General features: G+C 38.2%; 1 long non-coding RNA gene across 1 annotated transcript in view; it reads left to right on the forward strand.

Annotated features, from left to right (window-relative positions):
• The window catches only part of LOC309654623, a 457,474-nt gene that overhangs the window by 54,610 nt on the left and 387,293 nt on the right, over positions 1-15,571 (forward strand). The window lies entirely within an intron of this gene.

A 15,571-nucleotide genomic window follows, 5' to 3' on the forward strand; every position in this document is an offset into this window, starting at 1 on the left:
CTGGGACAAAGTGATTCCTAAGGATGTTATAGAGAGTTTTTTAGAGCAAACTGTTTAAGGTTAAGGAGTTTTTACCTCAGAATTTTTGCTCTTCTGGAACAGCTCATGTTCACAAGTTGCTTATGGGCCAGTATTTTGGGTGCTAGTGCTAGATGTATGAACAAGAAGCTTTGTGGAAAATTTGGTGCCTGATCTAGTGGATGCATAGATAGATGAATTTTTTTTTTAATCAGTAAACATGGAAAGGGCAGTGAATTTGTAGAGTTATCTGTCAAGTACTAGGACACCACAACAGGTCCTAAAGGAATACACAAAATGAATAGAAACCCACTGCCAAGAAATTTATGGTCCAGTTGGGAAAACTACTTCATGAACTAAATGTACGTATAAAACAACGTGAATGAGTTGAAAAGAAAAGGAAAGGGAAAGGAATATAGATCTCAGAGATTGTACTTAGTTAGAGGCATATCAGGTTTTTGGTCAGACTCCCAAAGAGAAACAAGTATCAGATGAATTTCAGGGATCACAGATGTATGTATGGAATGCACAATGTATGGGAAAGTGGTTGGTCTTAAACTTTTATTTTTTTTTTTTTTTAAATTTTTATTTATTTATTTATTTTTAATTTATGGCTATGTTGGGTCTTCGTTTCTGTGCGAGGGCTTTCACTAGTTGTGGCAAGTGGGGGTCACTCCTCATCGCTGCGCGCGGGCCTCTCACCATCGCGGCCTCTCTTGTTGCGGAGCACAGGCTCCAGACGCGCAGGCTCAGCAATTATGGCTCACGGGCCCAGCCGCTCCGCGGCATGTGGGATCCTCCCAGACCAGGGCTCGAACCCGTGTTCCCTGCACTAGCAGGCAGATTCTCAACCACTGCGCCACCAGGGAAGCCCGTGGTTGGTCTTAAATTCATGGATGATTAGATGTTGAGTAATGACTAGTGTGCGCACGTTGAGCTTGTGGTTACAGAAGACAGGTATAACATCTAGTTACACTTGTTGTTTAGAAGTTACAATAAAAATTTATAGCATTATCTGACATTCTCAATACTTGTATAGGTAATATTTAAGATAACTGTATCATGGGGGGATGGGGATAAAGGGACTTAAATGGTGGTTAAGTTTCAACATTCTGCCTGAGGAGATAAATGCTAATACTGGTAGACTGTAATAAACGTCATATGCATATTGCAATCCCTAGAGTTACCATTGAAAATATTAAAGAGATATACTCATAAATATAGATAACTCAGAATGGAATATTGAAGAATGTCCAAATAACCCACTTGAAGACAGATAAGGGGAAACAAAAAACGATAAAATGACAGACTTACACCCTAACATATCAATAATTACATTAAATGTAAGTAGCATTAACATTTAAAACAAGTAAGACCAGAGAATTCCCTGGTGATCCAGTGGTTAGGACTCTGCGCTTCCACTGCAAGGGACCCGGGTTCAATCTCTGGTCAGGGAACTAAGATCCCACAAGCCGTGCGGCGCAACCAAAAAAATAAAATAATAAAAAGACCATATAAAATATGCTTTGTGATCATAACTGAATCAAACTAGAAATCGATAACCAATAACAGGAAAATCTCCAAAAACTTGTAAATTAAACAACATGCTTCTAAATAACCCATGGGTCAAAGAGGAAGTTTCGGGGAAATAACAAACATTGAGCTGAACGACGATACGTGATCTTTTTTATAAAGTTCACTTTGTGAATTTAATTCATAAATTGACAATAAAATTATCTCGTAAGCAGAATAAAATTTGGTAGCAATGTATGCAAAATATGACGTGTAGTAGATTCTATTGATAGCCTCCTAGCCTCTAGTCACCATTTTCTCCCTAGTAGAATCCTGACTTTGTTAGATACCAATGCTTAGTCCCTCTCCACACATGGATAAGGCCTCAGGTAAAGTCCCCAGGTTGGACTTACATTCCATCACCCTTCCAGTGATGGATTCACAGTGTGTGATCTGTATCTGCACAAAGAGTGTGAATAAAGGTTTCTAGAGGCTTCTGGGAATGTTCTTTCCCACTTTTCAGTGAGAGCCACGAGAGATCAGTCTGTCCAGATGTGAACAAGCAAACAGGAACCAGAACTATGGAAAAAACACTTAGGTCAGGGAGACACTGGTTGGCAGAGCAGAGAAACAAAAAAAACCTTTTCAATGACATTTTCAAAGAAATTATTATTGAGTAACAAGTTGAATCTATTATAATGGTGGGGTTTTTTTTTAGTTAAGAAAAAAACTATTTTCACTGAAAAGTTATTTCTGAAAACTAAAAATACTTATCCACCACATCTATATAATTTTAAAAGCTTGATATGACTTTTACAAACCTTAAAAACAAAATAAGCAAACTAATTACTCTTATTACAATACTAATTCAGATATTTTAATAAATGCCTTAGCCATATCTATCTGCAAGACCTCATTACTGCATTTTTCTGAAAAATTCAATTTTTTTCAGTATGATAATATTTTAAAATACATGATTGCCTAAGTTTTCATCAAAATTATAATTTAGAGTTTATGTATTAGAAATTGTTGACATATCCAATTGACTCTTCTGTGTAGAACATTTATGTTTTTTCCTTTTAAATAGTCTTTATTATTTTTTAGAGCAGCTTTAAGTTCACAGCAATATTGAGCAGAAAGCACAGAGTTCCTATATAACCCCTGCCCCACAAATGCATATATAGCCTCCCCCACTATCAACACCCACACAAGCATGGTACATTTGTTACAGTTGATGAACTTAGACTGACATCATTATCACCCAACATTCATAGTTTACCTTAGGGTTCACTCTTGGTGTTATACATTCTCTGGGTTTTGGCAAATGTAAAATGACATGTATCCGTCATTACATATTATACAGAATAGTTTTGCTACCCCACAAATCCTCTGTTCTCTATATATTCACCTTTCCCAGCAACCACTGATCTTTCTACTGTCTCCATAGTTCTGCCTTTTCCAAAATGTCATATAATTGGAATTATATAGTATTTAGCCTTCTTAGATTGGCTTCTTTTCACTTGATAGCTCATTTCTTTTTAGTGCTGAGTAATATTCCATCATTTGGATGTACCACAGTTTATCCATTCACCTACTGAAGGACACCTTGGTTGCTTCCACTTTTTGGCAATTATGAGTAAAGCTATGATAAACACAGTGTGCAGTTTTTTTGTGTGGACATATTTTTCAGCTCATTTGGGTAAATACCAAGGATTTGTTTCATTTTGTAAGAAATCACCAAACTGTCTTCCAAAGTGGCTGCACCGTTTTGCATTCCCACCAGCAATGAAAGAGAGTTCCTATTACTCTACATCCTTGCCAGTATTTGGTGTTGTCCATGTTCTGGATGTTGACCATTTTAATAGGTGTGTAGTGATATCTTGCTGTTTTAATTTGCATTGCCCTGAGGACATAGGATGTGGAGCATCTTTTCATATGCTAATTTCCCATCGGTGTGTGTGTGTGTGTGTGTGTGTGTGTGTGTGTGTGTGTGTGTGTGTGTATATATATATATATATATATATATATATATATATATATATATGTTCTTCGGTGAGGGGCCAGTCATGCCTTTTTCCCATTTTTAAATTGAGTTTTTGTTGTTGCTGAGTTTTAAATGTTCTTTGTATATTTTGAACAACAATCCCTTATGTCTTTTTGTTTATCCTTTTTGTCTTTTGCTAATATTTCAGTCTGCGGCTTGTCTTCTCATTTTCTTGCCATTGTCTTTCACAGAGCAGATGTTTTGAATTTTAATAAAGTCAAACTTATCAATTCTTTCTTCAGCTTATCAGTTCTTTTTTTTTTTTTCCCATGCATCATGCCTTTGGTGTTGTATTTTAAAAATCACCACCGTGATCAGTGTCACCTAGGTGTTCTCTTCTAGGAATTTTATAGTTTTACGTTTTACATTTAGGTCTATAGTCTATTTTGAGTTAATTTTTGTGAAGGGTACAGAGTCTGTGTCTAGATTAATTTTTTTGCATGTAAATGTCCAGTTGTTCCAGCATCCTTTGTTGAAAAGATTATCTTTGCTCCATTGTATTGCCTTTCCTCTTTTGTCAAAAATCAGTTGACTGTCTTTATGTGGGTCTATTTCTAGGCTTTCTATTCTGTTTCATTGATTTGTCTGTTCTTTCACCAATATCACACTATCTTGAGTACTATAGTTTTATAGTAAGTCTTAAAATCAGGTAGTGTCAGTCCTCTGATTTTGTTCTCCTTCAATATTGAGTTCTCTATTCTGAGTCTTCTGCCTCAGCATATAAACTTTAAAATCCCTTTGTTGATTTCCACAAAATAACTTGCTTGAATTTTGATTGGGATTGTATTGAGTGTATAGATTAAGTTGGGAAGAACTGACATCTTGACAATATTTTTTCCTATCCATGAATGTGGAATATCTCTCTGTTTATTTATGTCATCTTTGATTTCTTTCACTAGAGTTTTGTAGTTTTCTTCATATCCATCTTGTACATATTATGCTAGATTTATACCAAAGTATTTCATTTTGGGAGGTGCTAATGTAAATGTTAATGTGTTTTTATTTTCAAATTCTACTTGTTTATTGCTGCTCTAGTAAAGCAATTGACTTGTGAATATTAACCTTGTGTACACAGCCTTGCTATAATCATTTAGTAGTTCCAGGAGGGTTTTTTGGTCAATTCTTTTTGATTTTCTACATAGATGATTATATCATCTGTGAACAAAGACAGTTGTATTTCTTCCTTCCCAATCCGTATACCTTTTATTTCCTTTTCTTGTATAATTGCATAATTGGAATTTCCAATACAATGTTTAAAAGAAGTGGTGAGAGGGGACAACCTTGCCTCATTCCTGATCTTATCAGGAAAGCTTTGAGTTTCTAACCATTAAGTATGATGTTACTGGTAAATTTTTTTGTAAAATTTTTTTATCAAGTTGAGGAACTTATGCTTTATACTTTGTTTGCTAAGATTTTTTTTAAATCATGGATGAGTGAATTAATTAGTCAGGGTTCTCCAGAACCCATATATACATATACATATATATACATATATATATATATATATATATATATATATATATATATGTATATATATGTATATGTATATATATGTATATACATGGTTATGGAGGCCAAGAAGTACCAAGATATTCTGTCTGCAAGGTGGAGAACCAGGAAAGACTGGTATAATTCAGCCTAAGTCCAAAGGCCTGAGAATTGGGAGGCTAGTGTTATAAGTCCCAATCTGAATGTGAAAGTTCAAGAACCAGGAGTGTGGATATCTGAGGGCAGGAGAAGATGGATGTCTCAGCTCAAGCAGAGAGAGTGAATTTTTCCTTCCTCCACCTTTTTGTTCTATTTGGGCCCTCAAAGGATTGGATAATGCCCACCCACACTGGGGAGGGTCATCTACTTTCCTCAGTTCACCAATGCAAATATTAAGCTCTTCCAGAAACACCCTCACAGACACACTCAGAAATAATGTTTTACCAGCTAACTGGGGCATCCCTTAGCCCAGTCAAGTTGACACATAAAATTAGCCATCATAATGGGTGCTGGATTTTGTCAAATGCTTTTTTCTGCATCTATTGATATGATCATGTGATTTTTCTTCTTTTGCCTGTTGATATGATGGATAACATTAATTCATTTTTGAATGGTGAACCAGCCTTGAATACCTGGGGGTAAATCCCACTTGGTCATGGTATATAATTCTTCTTATACATTTTTGGATTCGATTTGCTAATATATTGAGAATTTTTTCATCCATGTTCATGAGAGATTTTGGTCTGTAATTTTCTTGTAGTGTTTCTGTCTGGTTTTGGTATTAGGGTAATATTGGCCTCATAGCATGAGTTAGGAAATATTCTCTCTTCTTTATCCTCTGAAAGAGATTGTAGAAAATTGGTGTAACTTCATCTTTAAATGTTTGGTAGAATTCACCAGTGAACTCATTTAGGTCTGGTGCTTTCTGTTTTGGAAGGTTATTAATTATTGATTCAATTTCTTTAAGATATAGGCCTATTCAGATTGACTTATTTCTTTTGTGAATTTTGATAATTTTGTGAATTTTGGTCCATTTCATCTAGGTTATCAAATCTGTGGGCATAGAATTGTTCATAGTATTCCTTTAGTATCATTTTAATGTCCATGGGTTCTGTAGTGATATCCTCTCTTTCATTTCTGATATTAGTAATTTGTTCATCTCTCTCTTTTTTTTAGTTAGCCTGGATAGACGCTTATCAATTTTATTGATCTTCTCAAAGAAACAGCTTTTGGTTTTGTTGATTTTTTTTATTGGTTTACTATTTTCAATTTTATTGATTTCTGCTCTAATTCTTACTATTTCTTTTCTTCTGCTTACTTTGGATTTAATTTGCTCTTCTGCTAGTTTCCTAAAGTGGGAGCTTAGATTACTGATTTTATTCTTTTCTAATATGTACATTCATTGCTATAAATTTCCTTCTAATCATTGATTTTGCTATATCCTGCAAGTTTTGATAAGTTATATTTTCATTTTCACTTAGTCCAGAATATTTTAAAATTTATTTTGAGATTTCTTCTTTGACCCATGTGTTATTTAGAAGTGTGTTGTTTAATCTCAGTGTATTTTGGGATTTTTCAGCTATCTTTTTGTTATTGGTTTCTAGTTTAATTCCACTGTGGCCAAAGAGAATATATCGGTTTCTGTTATTTTAAATTTGTTAAGAGGTATTTTATGGCACAGAATGTCATCTATCTCGGTGTATGTTCCATGTGAGCTTGTGAAGAATGTGTGTTCTGCTGTTGTTGGATGAAGCATCCTATCCATTTCAATTATACCCATTTGATTGATGGTGCTATTGAGTTTAACTATGTACTTACTAATTTTTTGCCTGCTGGATCTGCCCATTCCTGCCTGATAGAGGAGTATTGAAGTCTGCAACTGTAAGATTGGATTCATCTATTTCTCCTTGCAGTTCATAAGTTTTTGCCTCATGTAATTTGATGTTTTGTTGTTAGGCACTTACACATTAGGGATTGTTATATCTTCTTGGAGAATTTACCTCTTTATGTAATGCCTCTTTATGTAATTTACCTCATTATGTAATGCCTCTCTTATCCCTGGTAATTTTCCTTGCTCTGAACTCTGCTTTGTCTGAAATTAATATAGCTACTCTAGCTTTCTTTTGACTGGTGTTAGCATGGTTTATTCATCACTTTACTTTTCATCTATATGTGTCTTTATATTTAAAGTGGATTTCTTATAGACAATGTATAGTTAGGTCTTGTTTTTTGATTCATTGTGCTTTTTAAACTCATTTAGTTGGTGTATTTGGACCATTCACATTTAAAATGATTATTGATATGGTTGGATTAATATCTACCATATTTGTTACTATTTTCTATTTGTTGCCCTTGTTATTCCATCTATTTTTCTCTTCTACATTTTTTCTATCATTTGTGGTTTTCATTGAACATTTCATATGATCCCATTTTCTCTTTTCTTAGCGCATTGATTACCTTTCTTTTTTCCTTCCTTCCTTCTTTCTTCCTTCCTTTCTTTCTCTTGCTTCCTCCCTCCCTCCCTCCTTCTCTCCCTCTCTCTCTCTCTTCCTTTCTTTCTTCTTTCCTTCCTTCCTTTCTTTCTTTCTTTTCTTTTCTTTCTTTCTTCTTTTTTTACTTTTTCTTAGTTATTGCCCTAGAGCTTACAATACACACTTACAACTAATCCAAGTCCACTTTCAAAGAACACTATTCCATGTAGCAGGTAGTGCAATTACCTTATAATAACAAAATATTTCTCGTTCCTCCCTCCTTTGGAACATTGCTGTCATTCATTTCATTAATCACCAAATACATTGTTACTATTATTATTTTAAGCAAACTGTTACCTGTTAGATCAATTAAGAATAAGAAAAATCAAAGTTTTTATATTTACTTCTCTTATTCCTTCTCTAATACTTTCTTTCTTTATATAGCTCTAAGTTTCTGACTTTTACCATTTTCCTTCTCTCCAAAGAATTTCTTTTATGTTTCTTGCAAGCACGTCTACTGGCTACAAATTCCCTCAATTTTTGTTTGTCTGAGAAAGCCTTTATTTTTCCTTCCCTCTTGCAGGATAATTTTGCAGGATATAGAATTCTAAGTTGTTAGGTTTTTTTTTTTCTTTTTTCTCAATATTTTATATATTTCACTCCACTCTTTCCTTGCTTTCATTGTTTCTGAGGAAAAGTCAGATATAATTCTTATCTTTGCTCCTCTATAGGTAAGGTGTTTTTTCCTCTGGCTTCTTTCAAGATTTTTTTTCTTCTCAATTTCTCATTGTCTGTAGTTTGAATATGATATGCTTTGGTGTGGTTATTATAAAATTTTTTTGAGTTTATTTTACCTGTTTTTCTCTGAGCTTCCTAGATCTGTGATTTGGTATCTGACATTAATATGGGATAATTCTTATCATTATTGCTTCAAATATTGCTTCTATTCCTTCTATTTTTCTTCTGTTATTTCCATTTTAACTATCTATCTATCTATATATATAGATATATATATGTTCTGTTATTTTTTTTTTCAGTCTTTTTTCTTTACTTTTCAATTTTGGAAGTTTCTCATGACATATTCTGAAGCTAAGAGATTCTTTCCTTTGCCATGTCCAGTCTCTTCATTTCTGTAGCAGTGTTTTTTACCTCAAGCATTTCTTTCTGATTCTTAGAATTTCCATCTCTCTTCTTACATTGCCCATCTGTTCTTGCATGCTGTCTATCCATTAGAGCTCTTAGCATGTTAATCATAGTTATTTTAAATTCCCAGTCTGATAATTCCAACCTCCCTGCCTAAGTCTGGTTCTGATGCTTGCTCAGTCTCTTCAAACTGCTTTTTACCTTTTAGTATGCCTTGTAATTCTTTATGTCATTGTTATTGAAAGCCACTTATGATGTACTGGGTAAAAGGGACTCCCATAAATCTGTCTATTATGGATGTGGTGGTAATTTGTGGAAGGAGGGGAAGCATTCAGTAGTCCTATATTAAGTCTTCAGTGACTGTGCCCCAGGGCTGTGACCTTCACAGGTGCCTCTCAGATCCCCCACTTCCCCCTTAGATGGGACAGGATGGCTAGAGGGCACTGGACTTGGGTATTTCCCTTCCCTCAGGCTGGCTAGGCTCTAACAAAATACCAATAGCTTAGGCTCTGGAAAAATTGTTTCTCTCCAGGGCAGGCCTTGTTAAAAAGAACAGAATGCTCTGGCATATTTCAAAATGGTTACTTTCCCCCTCTCTCTGCCAGAAAGCTGAGGGGACTTTTTTCTCTTATATCCACTGAGAGACTGTGGTAGAACTTCTGGAGGTAAAACTCACAGAATTGCACTGCCTGCACTGGAGCCCTTTTAACTCACAGGCTTGTCTGCACTGAGCCTCCTGCAGTGCATCAGTTACAGCTCTCATTTTCTACCCTGGTACTAGTATTTTCTCCTCTGGTAAGTTGAGATTGTCTGTGTCCTCCTTCCTGTCTCTCCAATGTTGGGGGCTGTAGTTTGCCCTGTGACCTCACTTCTCTGTCAGATCTGAGAAGAGTTATTGATTTTTTAGTTTGTTCAGCTTTTCACTAGGATGGAGTAGGGACCTCTGAGGTCCTTACATGCTGGACCAGAAACTGGAAGTCTACCATTTTCAATGACATTTTAAACTGCTGGATTATTCAGTTCTAAAATCATTCTCCCTCTGCACTGCCTTTTATATGAGCTAATTAACATCCGTAGTTTTTAAGCCAGTTTGAGTTTCCTGTTATTCAGTGTCGAAAGCATCCTAATAAAGTACCATTGACCATCAAAATGAAACAAACAAAACCCCTCACTACTACATGAAGAAGCTTTAATTAGTATAAGTACAGAAAAAAAGACCAAGTGTTCATAACTCACATCGAGAATAACTCAGCAATGTATTTCATTGAGGAAAAAAGCTAATGGACTCTCGAAGTTTATTCAAATAGGTTTAAAATACTATGTTTTATCTTTTTAAACTACTTTAAAAAGTTAATTAGCAGAGTTCATGGCTGACCCTGTGGGTACATTTTAAGGTATAAGGTGTTTTGTTCATGGCTGTGTTTCAGTGCCTTACACAGCACTTTGCACCCAGTCAGTACTCAGTAAATTTTTGTTGAATAAACCAATTTTGAACATTAATTTTGTTGAATAAATTGAAATTAATTTTACAAAGAAGTTCAATAAAATGTAAAATTACAGCTTCTTAGTCTTGATAAGTTTCCTTACAGCAGATAAAGGCAACTAAATCACATCTTTGACCTGTTTGAGCCTCATCGTAGTGTAACAGGTGCACACATTTATTGCTGTAAATGAAGGTGATGACACCAATCTCAGGGTGTGAAGGTTGCTGATTGCAGACCAAGTAAGGCCCCCAGAAAAGACAAATACTTGTAAGTGATTCCACTTGACACTTGCTTGATGGCTATCAGAATGCTTCACTCTCCAGGGAAATATACATAAAGGCATCAGACTTTTGTATCATTTTTTTCAAAGGAGGTTTGAAATCTCTTGTTCCAGAATTACTAAAACAATTTCCGTATCTTCCTTGCTTTCCTGTGTTTAGACTTCAGAGAAAGCCAGCTGGGTTAAAGATTCCTAAGAACCAAAATGAAGGGATACATTAGTTAGCTAAAATGGCTTTCACAATGGGTATAAACCAACACAAATTGATTTAGCCAAATCTGGATACTCATATATTCAGGTTTCTAATTGAAGAGTTTTGATCATCAAAATCTAAAGAAGTTGTGAGGAGTCCAAAGAGGCATTTCAAAGACATGGGAAAATGGCTCTTTGGAGGAAAGACTGGACTTGAATTTCAGAGCCCAACTCAGGTTTCCTTAAGATTTCCATTACTGTAACTTTTTCTTAACCTGTGGTTAATCAAGGAGGGATCCCAGGGTTTTTTTGTTTGTTTGTTTTATAAATTTATTTATTTATTTTTGGCTGCATTGGGTCTTCGCTGCTTCACGTGGACTTTCTCTATTTGCAGTAAGCGGGGGCTACTCTTCATTGCAGTGCACGGGCTTCTCATTGCGATGGCTTCTCTTGTTGCAGAGCACGGGTTCTAGGTGTGCAGGCTTCAGTAGTTGTGGCATGCAGGCTCAGTAGTTGTGGCTCGCGGACTCTAGAGCGCAGGCTCAGTAGTTGTGGCGCAAAGGCTTAGTTGCTCCGCGGCAAGGGGGGTCTTCCCGGACCAGGGCTCGAACCCGTGTCCCCTGCATTGGCAGGCAGATTCTTAACCACTGCACCACCAGGGAAGTCCCTCCAGGGTTTTAAATTGTGCATTAGACAATCCATTGGCATGCAGAAAGAAAAATATTATAATTGCCACTTATATTTATCTTTTATGTCTTCTGAAAATTTCTTCTTTTGTTTATATTCTGTAATGTACGTAATATGATGTTTGCATATATGTTGTAATAAATATACCTGTACGGGGAGGCATACTCAAGATGGTTTTACTGAAAAGGTGTGTCATTAAGGAAGTCTGAAGACCATTCCACCTGCTCCTCTCTCTGCTGAGGACAGAAAGGAAGGTAAAGGAAGAGGGGCTTGCTGCGGTTCGCAAAGGAGGAGCCTTCTGGGACTGTTCCATGCCGCTAGGCAGATCAGCGGACAAACGGAGAAGCTCTGAGGAGAGCGCTGTCCTGGAATCTGCTCCATCCTGCTGGCCTGCGCGTTTGTTTTCTCCATTTGGTTTAACGTAGGTGCTGTGACAGGGGAGAGCTTGAACGCTCAGTCCCAGCTGTCAGACCCTTCACTCTGGGAGGGGATCTTGTCCCCCATCTGTCCCCTGGGGGGGCTCCACCCACCCTCTGTCTTCTCTGGGTCCCCTGCCTTGGTAGATGATTCTCACCTCATCCTAAAGATCATTTTTATGTGGGCGCAACCTCCATCCCCCAACGTGAGCTAAACATTTTTAACTCACAGCAGCTCTGTCAGACCGGACACTGACGTGAACCTGGTTTTACAAAGGAGAAAATAACTGTGGTAAAAACCCACTTATGCCTGACCTCCCCAATCCAGGCTACTTCCACTCTTTCCATCTGCAAGGAAGGAACAATTACATGTCTTAAGGGAATCTATACCCGTTTGGAGGCCAGAATCTCTAGACACTCCATCTAAATCCCCGGTTCCCTTCTCTGTTTATACTGGTGGTGGGCACAGGGTGGATGTGGGTTCTCAGGCAACAAGCACATTCTAGAAGAGAACAGGACAGAAGGGAGGGTCTAATGAAAGGGAAGAACTAGTCTTGAAAATTATTCTTGGAGTCTGGGGTAGGAGAGTAAACTTTTTTTTTGGTGGCATCTCTGCCAGAATGTTTCCTAAGTTACCTTTTCCCAGAGCTGTTGAAACAGTACAGAAATCAAGATGAACGGACAGTTTTATGGGCTTGTGTGTCCTCTATGGTCAGATAAGCACGTTCGGTTGTAGCTACAGAAAAAAAACAGGTCTTTTTGTCTCAAGATGACCCACCAGTGTGACCTGGGTTCCCCCGCATCGTCAGGCTATGAGCATGGGTAGGGCCAAGCTGATCAGTTTAAAGCAAGAACAGCTGTGAGTTCTGTGTCTTTCACCAGTTAGGCACGTCTTTTATTTTTAAATGCTTATTGTATACAGAAAGTTCCTCTTGGTTTTAATTCAAATCTTAGTTGTTTAAAAGCCAAAATGTATTCTTCGGGTTTTTAAAAAATATTTATTTATTTGGCTGTACTGGGTCTTAGTTGTGGCATGCATGTGGGATCTAGTTCCCAGACCAGGGATCGAACCCAGGCCCCCTGCAACTGGGAGCACGGAGTCTTAACCACTGGGCCACCAGGGAAGTCCCTATTCTTTGCTTTTATAAATCGAAAGAAGTGGGTTTTGTAAGGGAGGAAGCCTGCCATGTTTTCACTGAGAGAAGTGCCGAGAGAAGCACCTCCTCAGAACCTGGAGGTCAGGAAACTGGGTTGTCCTTCATCAGGTGCACAAGGAAAACCCACAGGCCATGGGTGTGACTGGCAGTCTTCTTCAGAGAGTAAACCAAGAGTTTGTTTTCAGATGTATGACTGAGTATTTATCCCCAGACTGCTGTCAAGGTGATCAGAATGGAGATTTAAGCCCAGAGCAGAAAACAGGAATGTAAATATAATTGGCTAAATAAAAATTTAATTGTTTGCAACAAGGCTGTGGACATAAGAAGGCTGTTTGAGAACAGAGAAAGGGGATGCCCAGAGAGCCGAAGGTCAGCAGGGCCTCTCTAATCACCGTCCCAGAGCACGCCGTCCCAGCTGTGTACGCCAGGCCCTGGGGTTTGCTTATTCCTGTTGCAGAGCGTGAAGTTAACTCCTTTGTTGTCATCCCATGTTCCTCAAACACGTCGATGCCAGCATTCAAGGTCTACCTGACGGATATATTTTTCAGCCTGAGTTAATAATATGAAAGTTTGCTTAACATGTGTCTGCACCTGTAGAACAGGATCCCTTGGGTTATGCCCTAATTGGTCTTTTGAGCTGGCAGGCTGGAAACAGACCCAAGTAAATGTCCGTTCTGAGCCCCTCAGCAGAAGGCTGGTCTTCTCCGTCAGTGCCCGTTGTCGCAAGACAGTTTGACGTGAACTGCAGCAAAAGACCGTGGAAAACGAAATCCAGCATTTCGTTGGCTTTCGGCTTTGAATGCGTTTTATACATCATTGCCTCATTTGAGGACAACGCTATACATGTATGTATGTTACAGATACATATAAAGCAACAGAATCAAATAGATCTAAAGAGCTACAGTAAATGGAAATTGAGGATGTGGCACTGAAGTAATGAACTTCACCAGGGCTTGTGCAGTTTCTGAAGGTCGGTCATATCCTTGTCTTTGACTTTCTTCGTAGCCAAACAACACAGAACACAACTAGTCACAAATTTCATGAGTTCCAGAAGGTAAAACCTTGCCCATAGTCTAAAACAACTAGTTTTTCCTAGTAGTGAGACCTGAGAGAGAATTTTCCTTAGGTTCTAATAAAGACGATTTGAGCTTATGAAAAATGTTCTCAACAGCATCCCCATGAAAAATAAGGAGCACATTTCAAAGTTATTTCCTGTAAAGTGTCTCTCTGCGGACTAATGGCATCATGCCAGAATGCAGTCCAGTAAAAAAGCAATTAGATGAAGCACAAAACTCCTCCATCCACGTGAAGCAAAATGACAAATGTTGTGCTCCGGGATTTCAGGAGCTGTTCCCAGTGAGAGGGATTTGGGGAGAAGTCAGGGGGGCTCTGCTTCCCCGGGGCACATGGCCAGAGAGACAGAAGTCAGAAGCAGAGGGCAGGGGCCCAAGAGTGTGGAGAACAGGGAAAGAAAGAGAAACACCATGGGGAGAGGGGCACAGAAGCCGAAAGAGAGGTGCTGGGGTCAGTGCTGGGTAGACTTTGGGGAGCAGGAAGGCAAAGAAGTATTTTGGGGAGTTAAGATACTAATTGTGTAAATAACCCCCCAGCTGTACTTTCAAGAAAGGCTGCAGCAAAGTGGCTTGAAGCAGTGGCTTCAAACTCATATGCTTGCCTACCTCATAAAAGAACGAGGATGGGGCTTCCCTGGTGGCGCAGTGGTTGGGAATCTGCCTGCCAGTGCAGGGGACACGGGTTTGATCCCTGGCCCGGGAGGATCCCACATGCCGCGGAGCAGCTGAGCCCGTGTGCCACAGCTGCTGAGCCTGCGCTCTGGAGCCCGCGAGCCACAACTACTGAAGCCCGCGCACCTGGAGCCCGTGCTCTGCAGCAGGAGAAGCCACCGCAATGAGAAGCCTGCGCACAGCAACGAAGACCCAACGCAGCCATAAATAAATAAATAAATAAATAAATTTATATATTAAAAAAAAAAAAAAAAAAGAACGAGGATGGGACTTCCCTGGTGGTCCAGTGGTTAGGACTCCGTGCTTCCACCACAGGGGGCCCAGGTTCGATCCCTGGTTGGGGAACTAAGATCCCACAAGCTGCGAGGTATGGGCCCCCCCCTAAAAAAAAAAAAAAGAATGAGGAAAAATTGTGTACATCCTTGCTTATTTCATTTTAAGTTGACATCTAAAACTTTTTATCCCAAGTTCAAATAATTGCAAAAAATATAATTTCTGGGGTACTGTAAATATTTGACATTTTAAAACAAAACTGGTACATCGATATTTTTAAATGTATCAACAGAATATTAATACTATAGTGATTTGAAACCTTCCATCATTTTTTTTTCATTTATTTTTAAAATACCATAAATAAGCTCTTCATGAAGAGCCAGAAAATTTACGTTGTGGCTTTTACTTCTTGAAATTTGATTTCTATTCTGCCTCTCCCACATAATTTTACTAATTTCTTTTATGATTGAGAGTCTTATTTTGATCATCCGATTAATTAACAGAATATGGCAAAGGTGTTGAGATGTTAACTCTGAGATTCAGTTACACAGGGACTCTGGTTCCATCTGTGAGCCCTCTCTCTCTCTCTCACTCCAGCCAACTGGCCTGTCGTGTCTCCCAGTAGAGACGCCCGTGTGGTGAAGGATGAGGGAAGCCTCCA

The sequence above is a fragment of the Balaenoptera physalus genome (assembly GCF_965194825.1).
Source record: "Balaenoptera physalus genome assembly, chromosome: 2".
Classification (NCBI taxonomy): Eukaryota; Metazoa; Chordata; class Mammalia; order Artiodactyla; family Balaenopteridae; genus Balaenoptera; species Balaenoptera physalus.